General features: G+C 36.2%; 1 pseudogene; it reads right to left on the bottom strand.

The window, feature by feature from the left end:
* Positions 1 to 3,699: 3,699 nt before the first annotated feature.
* On the bottom strand, positions 3,700 to 4,610 carry LOC143675629 (olfactory receptor 7A10-like; annotated as a pseudogene).
* Between the last annotated feature and the right edge of the window lie 9,593 nt (positions 4,611 to 14,203).

Below are 14,203 nucleotides of genomic sequence, written 5' to 3'. Positions count from 1 at the left end.
ACAACATTTATCCTTTTATGTCTGGTTGGTATTTCCCTTAAGAAGATTCTTCAGGGTTTATCCACATTTCTGTCCATTACAGAACTTCATTCCTTTATATCACTAAATAATGTGCCATTGTACATATACATCACATATTGTTTATCAGTTTATTGGTAGATGGATACTTGAGTGGCTTCCATCTTTTGGAAATTATGAATAATGCCATAATGAACATTGGTGTGAAAATATTTCTTTGATTCCATGCTTTAAGTACTCTGATTTTATATTTATAAATGGGATTATTGAGCCATAGAAAAAATTCTATGCTTAATTTTCTGAGGAAACAGCCTATTAGTCCACTTTAATCTTTCTATCTAAAAATCACCAGATTAGCAATATTGATGCCCTCTGTTTAGATCCTTTTTTATCAGGTAGCATAACATATTTAAAATTTCAGTGATTAGTACATTGACATTTTTGGAATGCCATTATTCTATCTAACATATCATGTGCAACATTTTAGTCAAATAAATGTAACCTGAAATCTGTTGTATAAGTTATTAGGGAAATATGTATGGTCATAATTTTTAATAGAAAATAAAGGGATAAGACTCAAAATGCAGTTGATGAAAAATCTGACACATAAAAATATACTTTGAAGATTGCATTCATATAAAGTTCAAGGAAAGAATAATTGAGATCTGGTGTTTAAATTCTTCAAAGCGGTTTACCTGGGGATGTGACAGTCACTGGGCACAAAGAATCCTTTTGGAAGCTGGCTATGACCTGCATATTTTCTGGCTTCTGGTTGCAGGGCTTGTTTAATGCTTGAAAATTTATTGAGCATATGATAGGACACTTTCCTCTTAATATGTTACAGTTCAATGGAAGGAATTTTTTTTGCATCTACATGGGTATGTCATGTTTCAGTTTGCCAGGCAGCTATGACAAATAACCACTCAATAAGTTTGCTTAAAAACATAAATGTTAAGGCTCACAGTTGTGAAATTAGGAAAGTTACAAAATCGTGGTGCCAATGATTCTGTAAGTCTGTAGCACTCTGGTACTGGTGACTGGTGATCCTGAGGTTCCTTGGCTTCTACATCTGCCTCACATGACATGGTGATGTCTTCCTCTTTCTCTTCTGGGTCCCATTGGCTTCTGGATTTGGGCTTTGGACTCATCCCCATGACTTTTTCTTACTCTGAGTTGTAGTTTCTTCATCTTTATGTACAGATTTATTCTGCTTATATAGGAATCCTGTAATCTAGAATAAGGTCCAATCATTCAGTTGGGTCACAGTTTAATAATAAAATCTTCAAGAGATCCTATTGACAATGGGCTCCCCGCTACAGGAATGTGGATTAAGGTTAAGAACTTGCAAAAATGGGATATATAATTCAAACCACCTAAAGCTTCCAGAGGGAAAAAAATAGCACTTCCTATTTTGTATTCTTGCCCATCAATTCCTATCTCTGTGTTCCCAGATTTGCTGTGATAAATCCATCCTTCCATCCACATCACATCCCACAGCACTTCCTGGGCCCCTTGGATCATCAATACAGCATACAGGAAGCAAGAGTTCTTCTGCTTTGTTAACTGATGACCCATGCATGAAGTCCCTGGATGTACTGCATATCTGGGAATAGAAACGGTTATTTCTTCTTAGTTGGGGAATGGTGAGCTTGAGGTCAGGGGAAAAGAGGCAATATTTATATTCTAGGGAAGTTCTGAAATAGAATTTTCATTGCTGCTTTTTTTCTTTTTTATTTTTCTTTGCATGGGCAGGCACCGGGAATTGAACCCGGGTCTCTGGCATGACAGGTAAGAATTCTGCCACTGAGTCACCATCGCGCTGACCTGCTGCTTTTTAAATATACAATTTGACATTCATCTTCTTCAACAAGAAATTCATTTGGTTGTTGAGAGTGGAATCGGATGTCTTGGGTTTTGAAGGGTCTCAATAAAGCTTACTGAGTCATACTTCATACTTGTGTTAGACATTTTGCAAATACAATCCTAATTTTCAAGCTTCCTCTGAATCCATGTTTTGTTCAGTGGGACTATACAGCTACTCTTATCTAGAGGTGGAAATTTTAAACTACTTTTGATTTGGGTCTTGACTGCAAGTGAATTACTTATTTTAGACAAGAGAATATGGTGGAAGTGACAGTGTGTGTCTGGAGACCTTGGACTTTTTAGTTGCTCTTTCATGGAACCTTGAGCTTCCATTTCAAAAACCTCAGGCTCTCTGCTGGGCGATGATGGGCCATGGTAGCAGAAAATAGTTTTCTCAGTAAATGCTACCCTAATCCAGTCTCTATGCATGTAAGAGGGTGCAGCCTGAATCAGCAGAGCCTTACCTGCTGACCCAGAATAGAAGGTAGCCTCATGAGGATTTCTGCAGAGATCAAGACAATTTCAAATTGTACATGGCTGCAGTGATAAAAAAGCATGGTCTTAAACCATTTACTTTTAGATTGGTCTGCTCCACAGCCATAGTTATTTGGTGTACTAATTCATGTGAACACAATTGAAGACATTCAGAATAATCAGCTGCTACTTATTTTGAGGATCCTTCAGATGTTTGAAGCCCACATTTGTGATGGTTAGGTTATGGTGTCCATTTGGCCAGGTGTTGGCACCCAGTTGCCTGCTCTGGCAAGTACTGGCCTGGTCATGACTGCGAGGCTATTTTGTGATTGTTCAATAAACCAGAAAGCTGGTTTAATGGAATCACCAGTCAGTTGATTGTGTCTGTGGCTGATTATGTTTAGGATCAACTAAGGATTCATCTCCCATAATGAGATAATCCAATAAGTTGGATTTGAACCAGCTTTTTGAAGACTTTTAAGAGTGAGAGAGAAATTTCACCATTTCTTCAGCCAGCAAGCCTCTTTTAGGGAGTTCATCAAGTCCCTTCATCAGAATTGCCAGCCTCACAGCCTGCCCTCCAGATTATGGACTCTTGCATTCCCATGGTTGCATGAGACACTTTATAAATAGTATATTTACAGATATCTCATTTTCAGTTTTGTATAGCTAGAGAATCCTGCATAATTCAGCATTCATGATCACACTGTTTTTCCAGTTGATTTCAGAAGTGTACTAAAAAGGGACTGCTCTTAAGATTTCATTTGGGATAAAAAAAACAGATGTTGAGTGGACACGTATGTTTCTACAGGAGTGCCTTATGACCTGACTTTGCACACTCCATTCCCAAGAAAATCATTGAGCAGGAACTTATCCTCCTATGTATATAACCCTCTCATCTTGAGGATTACATAGAGTTTTGAACATTAAATCTATAAATGTTGGATGAAAGTGTCAGTAATAGATTGCCCACTAATTAAAATTTCAATCTTCATGAGAAAATTTTAAAAAAGGGCAGATATTGGTTAGAGAAATTGAAAGACTCTAATTTACTTTATATTAACAATATAGAATAGGGAACATAGACCTGCATCCACATGTATAAAATATCTTGCACAAGGAAACTGAGTATGCATAATTAATTTCTAGATATGAATCATCTAAACAATTATTTTCTTTAGGAATAGCTTGCATGAGTTGAAGTTTTGTGTTATTATATTTGACATCTTTTCTGACTCTAAGATGAGTTACAGCTCCAGAAATTTCAATGAATTATAATTTCTTTCTCTGATACTTTGAGCTCTGTAATTACAGCACTTGCTCATTTCCACAACCAATAATATTTTATGTCTTTCCACTGAGGAATTTTTTCAGAGCTCCCTCAATGTCTTTATTTCTCAAACTGCAGATGAAAGGGTTCAACATGGGTATTAACACAGAGTACATCACCGAGGCTGGTGCACTAGTATGGGCGCTATGCATAGAAAAAGAACTAATATATACACCTATGCTAGTAAAGTAAAATAAAAAGACAACCATAAGGTGAGATGCACAGGTGGAAAATGCTTTATATTTCCATCGAGCTGATGAGATTATGCATATGGAAGAAACAACCTTAGAATAGGAGAAAGTGATGCCAATGAATGTCCCTCCACCCAACACCCCAGCTAAAAAATACATCACTATGTCATTGAGAAAGGTGCCAGAAGAGGCCAGTTGGACCATCTGATTAAGTTCACAGAAAAAATTGGGGATTTCCTATGGTGCACAAAAGGACAGCCATACCACCGGTAGTTTTTGTAACAAAGCATACAGGGCACTTATGATCCAAGACTCCAGAACCAGCAGGACACAGAGCCTGGGGTTCATGGTGACTGTGTAATGCAGGGAGTGACAGATTGCCATGTAGTGGTCATAGGCCATCATGGTCAGGAGGAAGTCCTCCAATGCCACAAAAAAAAGAGGAAAACGGACATCTGAGTGAGGCAGCCTGAATAAGAAATGAATTTTCTCTTCATTTGGATGTTCACCAGCATCTTTGGGATGGTGGTAGAGGATATACAGATGTCATCAAAGGACAGGTTGGAGAGGAAGAAGTACATGGGCATGTGGAGGTGGGAGTCAGAAATTGTGACCAGGATGATAAGCAGGTACATGGACAGGAAGAACCCAAAGAGGAAGGGCCGCAATTCTGGTTACTGTGAAAATCCCAGAAGAAGAAATTCTAGAATTTGTGTTTGATTTCCTGGTTCCATTTGTTTGACGACCTAGATACAAAGAAAAAACCTGACTAATTTTCCAAAAGAACAGTCAATACTAGTCTCTCTATAATTTACATTTTGTAGACAAGTTAATTTATAGATTTTTAAAAATGAATATCCCTTTCATGGTACCCTTTGAGCAATCTCTGATTAAGAATTCCTGTCACACTTTAAGATAATTTCCCAAATTGCCGTGCATTCATTGGTATTCAAGAGAAATTCTACATTCATTGTAGGAATGCACATGGAGTTCTTATTTTGCACCAACCGCTGCTTAGTAAAGTGTATGCAAGGTGAAAATAAATTTGCCTACAATCTGATCTTGGAAAAAGAATATAATCAAAGAAATATGCATTGAATTATTCTGTATTACAAGTGTTCAAGTAAAAGAGAGTAAGTAAATACAGGAGAGAGAGAAAGAGTGAATCTGCCAGGCCATTGATCCAAATATGTTCAGGCAAAACCATAATACATTGTGATATTTAAACAGAGACATCTTAGAAGTGAAGGCATGACCCATTATGATATCTGGGGAAGTGTGTGCTCTTCAGAGGGAATGTCCAGTGTGAAAGACCTAAGGAAAGGGAGTGCTAGCATGTACAAAGTCAACAGAGAATTCAGTTTGGCAGGGAAATGACAAAACAGAGAGTGTCAGTCATGATGTCAGAGATGCTTGAAGAATGAAGTAACCTTATGGCTGCAGAGACTTCAAAACACAGTTACTTCTCCACATGCTGTAACTCTTGCATATTATTAATTTGGTTGTAATTATATCGCTTTAAATTAAATGACATCGCTCATATTTCCATATATATGTTTGCATTTGGACTCTATATTATGATACAACTTTTGGAATTTATGAGTTCAGCTGCCCCTACATTGTGGACAGCAATATTCAAAGAAACACACACACACACACACAAGCACAGCACTTCTGGGCCTCCTGGGACTCTGTGAATAATAATATCTTCTCACCCCATCCAAAGTTATCAAGCCTGGATTAAATACAATGACAGCAGACAAGATCAAATGTATCTTCTGAAAATACTTAGAGATACAAACATAAAACTGAATCCAGCAAATTCCACATGGGTAAGTAAACCAAGAGTTTAATTTTGATACAGTCATTTTCCTCCGTGTTTTAAAAAAGAAAATTCTGCTCAAAAAGTGGAGAGAGAGGAAGATGAAATAAAATCAAGGGTTAATAGAAGTAATAAGCTCTGGTCTTTCCTGAGCGAATGTTCTGAATTAAACCTACCTGGGTTGGGATGGCATTATGATGAAAATGAAAAACTATTAAAAGAGCAAAAACAATTTATCCAAACAAAAGTAGTGATATCTTCTTCCAAAGTTAAGCCACCAAGAAGATTGAACACCACAAAAGTAAAATGAAGAGAGGGAATAAAGGGATATTTCACAGAGGAAAATATAAGTATAACAAAGGTTTGCAATTTTTATGTGATGCAGTGGAAGACTTCTTAAGTGACATTAAATTCAAAATTTTTGTAATCAGGTAAACTTGGTTTTGACTCTCAGGTGCACCATGTGTTTGCTGATACACATCTTTAGGAAGCAAAAAATTCTAAATCTTAATACATCCACCAGTATAATAAGGAATATGATACCCATCATTCTAAGAAGATTGAATTATGATCATCATATGTAAAAAGTTTTGCATAATCCCTTCCTGTTAAGAAATGTTTATTATCACTGGTAATGAAATGAAACTGATTTTTCTTCTGATTCACAAATGTCTCATTCTTTCCACATTTTGTATCCCCAATTCCATGCTTCTAATTCATTTCCTTATCACCTCTCCCAGCAATCACAGAATGAGCTGATATTCATATAAAGCCAGGCATCTTCTATATTAGACATGAGACCATCAAATTACATGACGTATAGCCCCTAGTGACTTTCTGCTAAATGAAGTTGACATATCTTAGCTGTCCCTTCTCACTACCACCTGCCGTCATCCTTACTGACCTCTGAGAAATTAAACTTGACTTTCATCTTTGCCTGAACTCCAGTTTCCATATTCAGTGACTTTATACTTTTGCTTCCCTCCTCCTGGAATCTTTCCAATAGTTCCACTAGAAGTTTTTTCTTTCCTGTTCCTTATGGAATATCCTACATCCCTTCAGGGTAGCCTGGAGTCATTTCCCTTAAAATCTTATTCTTTACATCCTCAAAAGAAGACAATGACTTCTTGTGCACACTAAATTTGGATTGCAGGAACTATGATTGTGGCTGCTTTTATTTAACTTTTTTTTTATTTATACTTTCTATCTTGAACAGGTTAGCTCCTTGAGGGATGTAGAAATGTTCCACACACCTTTCCACCTAGACCTGGTGAGTTGGTGATGGGCTATAGCCATAGCTGATGAAACATATTACAAGAATGAATGAAAGAACATGTTTCCACAGAAATGACAATGAGGAGAGAATGTGAAGAAGCAGAGAATTGTTAAAATACACGTGAAAGACATACCTCTAGCTTATTCTGAGTTTAGATCCCATAAATGGGTAAATAAGTATAGGTTGTAATAATTATAGGGTAAACAAAACACCATAAGAAATGTAAGAGACACCTGCTTGTCACGGTCTCTACATTTTGCTCTGATCTTCCTGTTATTCCTGCATCTGTCCCACAGTGCTTTGACAACACTGGCTTCCTATCAACTCAGATGGATTAAGCCACCCTCATTCACTTCCTATGCACTCATCTTCTATTTGTTATTCTAGGGCTTTGGGATTTGACTTCTTCTTTTTGACAGTTCCAAAGGCCACTCATCAGTCTTGTTTCTGTTTCTTGTGCAACACACAAAGTCCTTCCCACACCATCCCCTCTAATATCCTGGGCAAACCACAGGAGTCTTTGATCTTGTTCTGATTTATCTTTTCTTCATATGACATATCCTGGGGGTCTTTATGTCATATGCACAATTGTAACTGTGATTTAAATTTTCCAGTAAAATGTATGATGCAAATGAACAGGTAATGCACATACTTTTAGAAAAAATTGTGTGGGAACAATTATGTGGGAACAATTATGCACCTTTCAAACAACAAATTTAAAAGCTAAGAATTTATAGAATAAAATACTGGCAGAGAGAATGAAACCAGGTTACATATAGTTGTTTCAATACACTGTTTTAGACAAAATTGAATGGAATATATGAATCTACATTCGGAAAGACAAGATGTAAAATAACAGCATTTAATATTGATGCAGGTTGAAAATTAAATAGAAAGTGTCTTGGAAACAGGATAATATATAAATGCAGTTTTTAGAAATGCTTGGAGGAAACAGTCTCAGAAGTTCTGATTTCATCCCACATAAAGATATATGGATTTAAACATGCTTGAGTATAAGATGAAGGTGAGTGAGTCGATTCAGAAAGAAGTATTCTTCTAAATAACGACAATTTTTAGGTGATGTAATTTTTAGAAAGGAATCTAACTAAAATAAGAAAAAGTATCATAAGGGAAACAAGGATATGAAACCAAGATATAATGTACTTCAAGAGTGATTTATTAACTCAAATGGAATAACTTTATTAGCTTGAAAAACAATGAAACACAGCATTTGGCATGATAGACTGAACCACGCAAAGTTTATTACCTTTCAAATATTCCACCTCAATTACACCTCTACAGATTAAGAGAACTAATTGAGGACAACAAAATTGATGGAAAATGTCCAGGTTTTTTTTAAAGAATATAATTTAAAAATGTAAATAAAAAATGTCCATGCCTAAGCTTACAGAAATAAAAATGAAAATGTGAAGATTTGCATTGGATAAACTAAATAGGTAATAAACCAACATGTATTTAACTTCATCAGTAAAGAAATAACTGTTAAAATTTAAGAATACCCATTTCCACCCATCAAAAATTTTCATATTTTATGTGAATAAACAATGTGATAAAGTAAGTCTCATGTAATGATGTTTCAGCCTAACATCTACCTGCATTGGACTAGAACTTTCCCATCAGTACATGCATATCCTCATATGCATTTTGCCTTGAAAAAACAAAAGAAATGCCCTCCCTTCATACAATATATGCTTCTATAGTCATCACGTCAATTTTCCCTATTTGCTTAAACTACAAACTCCTTGGAAAGATCTTCTGCTTTTCTAGATTCACTTTGTCCCTCACATTTACTATTCTAAATGAGCTTACATTTTTATTACTCACCTGTTAACACTGACCTCCTGCATTATTGAATTCAATGGAATCTTCCTTTTAAAAAATACAATAAATATTAAATGCATCATTAATTAAGCAAACAGGAAAGCAAGCAAGGAGCTCTCTCAGTCCTGGACAAGATTCAATTAACACTCAGATGACCTCAGATACAAGCTCTCAGCTTCCACTCAACCCTTCGCCTTCCTTCAGTATATACCAGGCTCTCCAACTAACCTGGAGAAGTCCTGCCTTCGAGAGGAAGGACTCCAGGTTGCAGCTTTATTTCTTCCCTGGGTATTTGGTGAAGGAGACTGAAGCTCTGTCTCAAAACACGATGACATGAAGGAGTCAGGTATGAGTCTCCCAGCCAGAGTAAGGACCCCAAAGAAAAAACCATGTCCCATTTAGCTGAGGTTGCATAAGTTGAGAGATGGCCACAGAAGAGTTGTTTACAGCTTCCTTATAGTTGTGTTTTGGCACATTTGCATCTTTTTACTCCAACCGCTGATCCATCATATCCCTTTGGGAAAGTAGTCTGCACAGAAAAATATTTTCTTGCTGATTGTTTGTTTCTGAGATACCATTGATCTGAGACATATTAATTTAGGGTTATTATTCATCCTCCATGAACTCATCTTCCCTTCATATATCTCATCATCTAAAAGGCTATCCACTCTTTGACACAGGGTTCCTCTAAGTTCTAAGACTGGGGTGTGTGTTCTGACTAGTCTATTGGACAACCAAAACACTGACTCTGGCTAAGGAATCATCCCCTGTTCTTTCCTCCAGAAGTTTCTTATGCCTGTTTCAACCAAATGGAGAGCTATGTTCATTGGACATAAAATCATAGATGCTGCACTTTTTTGCTTGAGGATGCTTTGCCCAAACACTTATGGATGTAATGCTTGTAACACAAATGGGGACCTATATATAGTCCTTCATTTATAAAATGTTTATTAATGATAAAAAATGCATTTAGATATTTTAGGTACCATGGCATGGTTCTACCAACTTATACAGAATGTCTCATTTAATTTTATCTTATATGATTTTATTGTGCTCAGTTTATTCAGTTAATGGGTGCATTATTTCTATTATTTAAACTGAAAATAAAAATAAAAAATAAAAAATAATTAATTTCTATTGCAAAAACAAAAATAAAACTAAATATTTCATATGTTTATGACTTCCAAATGTATGATCCACTGATAATATTTTTATTCACTGTATTTGACTACTATCACTAACATCTTTTTTAGCATATTTTTTATTGTGAAATATAACATATATACAAAAAAGCAACAAATTTCCAAGTGCATTTTAACAAGTAGTTATGGAACAGATTTTAAAGTTTGGTATGGGTTACAGTTCAATGATTTTTCATTTTTCTTCTAGCTGCTCCAAGAAACTGGAGACAAACAGAAATAGTAATATAATGATTCAGCAGTCATATTCATTTGCTCAATTCTATCTTCTCTGTTATATTTCTGCTTCTTTTTAAATAACATGAATACATAACAACAATACATTTCAAAGAAAGTCACAATAATTTGTTGTAGAACAGATTTCTGAGTTTGGTGTGGGTTACAATTCCATAATTTTAGGTTTTCATTTCCAGCTTCTCTAAGGTACTGGAGGCTTAAAGAAATATCAATTTAATGATTCAGCATTCATACTCATTTGTTAAACCCTACCTCCTCTGTATAACTCCACCATCACCTTTGATCTTTCTCCCACTCTTTAGGGGGTATTTGGGTTATTTCAATTGTAAATTTTTCATGATGGAAGGAGACATCAGTAAAATGGGATGGGGGAATGGAACCAGTTGATATTCTGGACAGGCAGGCTGCTTTGTACTTCAGGACTTATCTGGTCCAGGAACCGATCTGGAGGAAGTTAGTTTTAGAGATATAGCCTAGTGCATGGAACCTTTGTAGAATCTTAAGAGATGCTCTAGGTGTTCCTTAGGATTGGTAGGAATGGTTTTGGTTGGGGGTTGACAAGTTATGAGAGGTAGCAATATTTAAGTGAAGCATGCATAAGAGTTACCTCCAGAGTAGCCTCTCGACTCTATTTGAACTCTATCAGCAACTGATATCTTACTTGTTACACATTTTTTCCTCCTTTTGGTCATGATGGCATTGTTGATCCCATGGTGCCAGGGCCAGGCTCAGTCCTGGGGGTCATCACTCATGCTGCCAGGGAGACTTTCATACCTGGTTTTCATGTCTCACTTAGAAGAGAGGGCAATGGTTTCACCTGTAGGGTTGGGCTAGAGAGAGAGAGAGAGGCCACATCTGAGCAACAAAAGAGGTCCTCTGGAGGTGACTCTTAGGTATACCAATAAGTAGGGTAAGCTTCTCTGCTACATACATAAGCTTCACATGAGCAAGCCTGAAGATGGACTATTGATTTGGGTGTTCCTAAGGTTTGCCACAGTGACCGGGTTTCCCCAGTGGTAAAGGTTAACAGTTGCAAAAATTTTCTTCTATCCCTCAAGGGACTCTGCCAATACTTTTGAATATCTGCTTAATATACTCTGGGATGTATCCAGGCATTACTTTAAGTTATACAGGATTAAAGGCTCTCATTCTTATTCTGGGCTCCTTGTGTTTGGGTTGTTTAAATGATTTATCCAGACTGGTTGAGTTAGATTATGTGCTACAGAAAACCCAGGTTCTGGACATAATAAAACTTTCTCCCTTTGATCTTAAAGAGTAGGTGAAGTTCTAAAATAAATGCAAAGTCTTCTTTACCCCTGTCTCCTGATTTACCTTAATACCCACCTAATCGGCTTCAGGTTATACATATATAAAACAGCCCCTCAACATCAAGAAATAGAAATTACCACTCCAGAATAAATGTGACTGCTTTAAGAGCCTGCAATCTAGGCTTCAGTTTTCTTATAAGTATTTTCTAGATGAGATCATGCAATAGTTCCTCTCTTGTTTCTGGCTTATTATGCCTCACCAAATGTCCCACAGATTCATTATTGCATGCCTCACAATTCTGTTCCTCTTTGTGGCAGCATCATGTTTGATCATATTTTTACACCATCGTTCATCATTCTACTTCTTAGTCAGTGCATCTCTCAGCCACCTCTATCTACTGGGCTGCATGTATAATGTCCAAAATCAATAGTCTATCAACACCTTCAATTTTAGATCACTTCATTGTTTCCAAGAAAAAGATAGCCAATAACAGAAATACCCCCACCAAATAGAAAATTCAAAACTCCTTCTAACTTTTGTCCCTCCCCCCATCATTTAAGCCTGGTGTTGCTGTGATACTGTTGATATTTTCCTGTTAAACATAACCCAGAGCATGCAATATCATTTTTCCTCCTTTACCCCGAATTTATATACTCTTTACACAAGATTCATAACTTTTCAGTAGCTCAAGCAAATATTTGTACTGTTAATTGGTGGGACACGTGAGTCTATAACCCTCTTTTAATCATGTTCACTTTCAAAATGGTAATATTACTTACAGACCTACTAATGAATTTCCTTTACTTCTGTTTATTCCCTTACAATTAAGTTCAACTTCATTAGTAAACTGTTCACCCATCTCAAGCTTTTGTGTATCACTAGGTCCCCTGTATTCTATATTATAAGCCTCTGATTTTACCTTTACTGCAGTCATAAAAGTGGAATTACACAGTGTTTATCCTTTTATGTCTTGTTTATTTTACTCAGCATTATGTCCTCCAGTCTCAACCACCTTGTCATGTGCATCAAGAAATCATTTCATTTTATGATGTCCTTAAGGACTGGAACATTATAAGGATCTTTGTAAAGGTGTTTCCAATTCTCAGTCTCTCAGCCAGTGGTTCTCACCCATGGGGAAATCTGGGTCCCTGTGGCAACATGGAAATGCTTGAAACAGGGGAGGAGGGAGCACTGATAAAATCCAGTGGGTACAGACCAGGGAGCTGCTCACCATCATGCAGTGGTGTGGACAACATATTTGGTTTGAGCACAGTCTTTCTGAGGTGCTTGTAGGGTTTTCTTTGCTTTTACTTTATTTAGTCTCTTAATTATTATGTCAATCATAGTAACATATATGCAATTATACAAGTAAATTTGACATTTTTCAACACCAGTAGAGTGGTTTTCCATTTGGCTGGTTGATATTTCTGATCAGAATATGCTGCAAATCATCTGCTGGAGGACTCTTAGTAATGGGATTCAGTATAACCCGTGTGAGTGCTCTCTTCAATTCATTCTGTTCCAAAAGGAATCTGTTTTCAGCTGATCTTTGCTACTTTGGTATTGCAAAGCTTGAAGGACTTCTGTCATACTGAGCTAGGTGGAATTTTGCAACATGGAAGAATGCAATGAATTTCCTTATCTACCCAGAATATAACAGTAAAATTACATTAACCATAGATGCCCTCTTAGAATTCTTAGAAAGGCCTAATTTCTACTGATATTTATTTTCTTCTCTTCCTAATTTTTCCTTTGTAATTTATTAGAAAACTTTTTTATTGTTTATAGAACAATCATGCATAAAATACAGGATTCCTTATGCCACCTATATTAGCAAATATAGGTTAATTAACACATGGTGTTTAAATAAAGGAATAGACAGTATTTTTTGCTTTACAAGAGGGACATTCCTAATTAATTAATGCTTTGCTTGCTGTGAAACATTCATCACAATTGATGAAAGAAAGCACAGTTTTTATAATTGTGCAATTAACTATCATTCATGATTTAACTTAGGGTTTATTGTTCATTTTATGCAGTTACATGGATTACTTTAAAATTTTTATTCTATTACCATATATACAACCTAACAATTCCTCCTTCAATTACATTTAAATATATAATTTAGTGTGGTTAATTATGCTTATGCTGCTGTGCTCCCATCAGCACCACCAATTACCAAAACTTTTCCATTGTCCCAAATATAAATTTGTATACATTTAAGAATTAACTCCATATCACATGACCCTTCACCAACCCTGGTAATCTGTGTTATATATTCTGACCTTCTGAGTTTGTTTATTTTAATTATTTCATATCAGTGGGAGGATACACTATTAGCCTTCTTGTGTCTGGATTAGTTCACTTAACATGATGTCTTCAAGGTTAATCTTTGTTGTCTCATGAATCAGAACTTCATTCCTTTTTATGGCTGAAGTGGACACTAGTCCACTGTGTTTGCTATATCTTGTTTATCCAGTCATTGGTTGATGGACGATTGGGCTGTTTCTATCTCTTGTCAATTGGGACTAATGCTGATATGAACATTGTTGTACAGGTGTCAGATTGGGTCCCTGCTTTCAGTTCTTTGGGGCATATACCTAGAAATGAGACTGCCAGGTCATATGGTAATTCTATCCTTCAATTTTTGAGGAACTGCCAAACTCTAGTAGCCATTCCAGG

Source organism: Tamandua tetradactyla, chromosome 3 (assembly GCF_023851605.1).
Source record: "Tamandua tetradactyla isolate mTamTet1 chromosome 3, mTamTet1.pri, whole genome shotgun sequence".
Taxonomy (NCBI): domain Eukaryota; kingdom Metazoa; phylum Chordata; class Mammalia; order Pilosa; family Myrmecophagidae; genus Tamandua; species Tamandua tetradactyla.
This window is presented reverse-complemented; position numbering and strand designations above follow the sequence as displayed.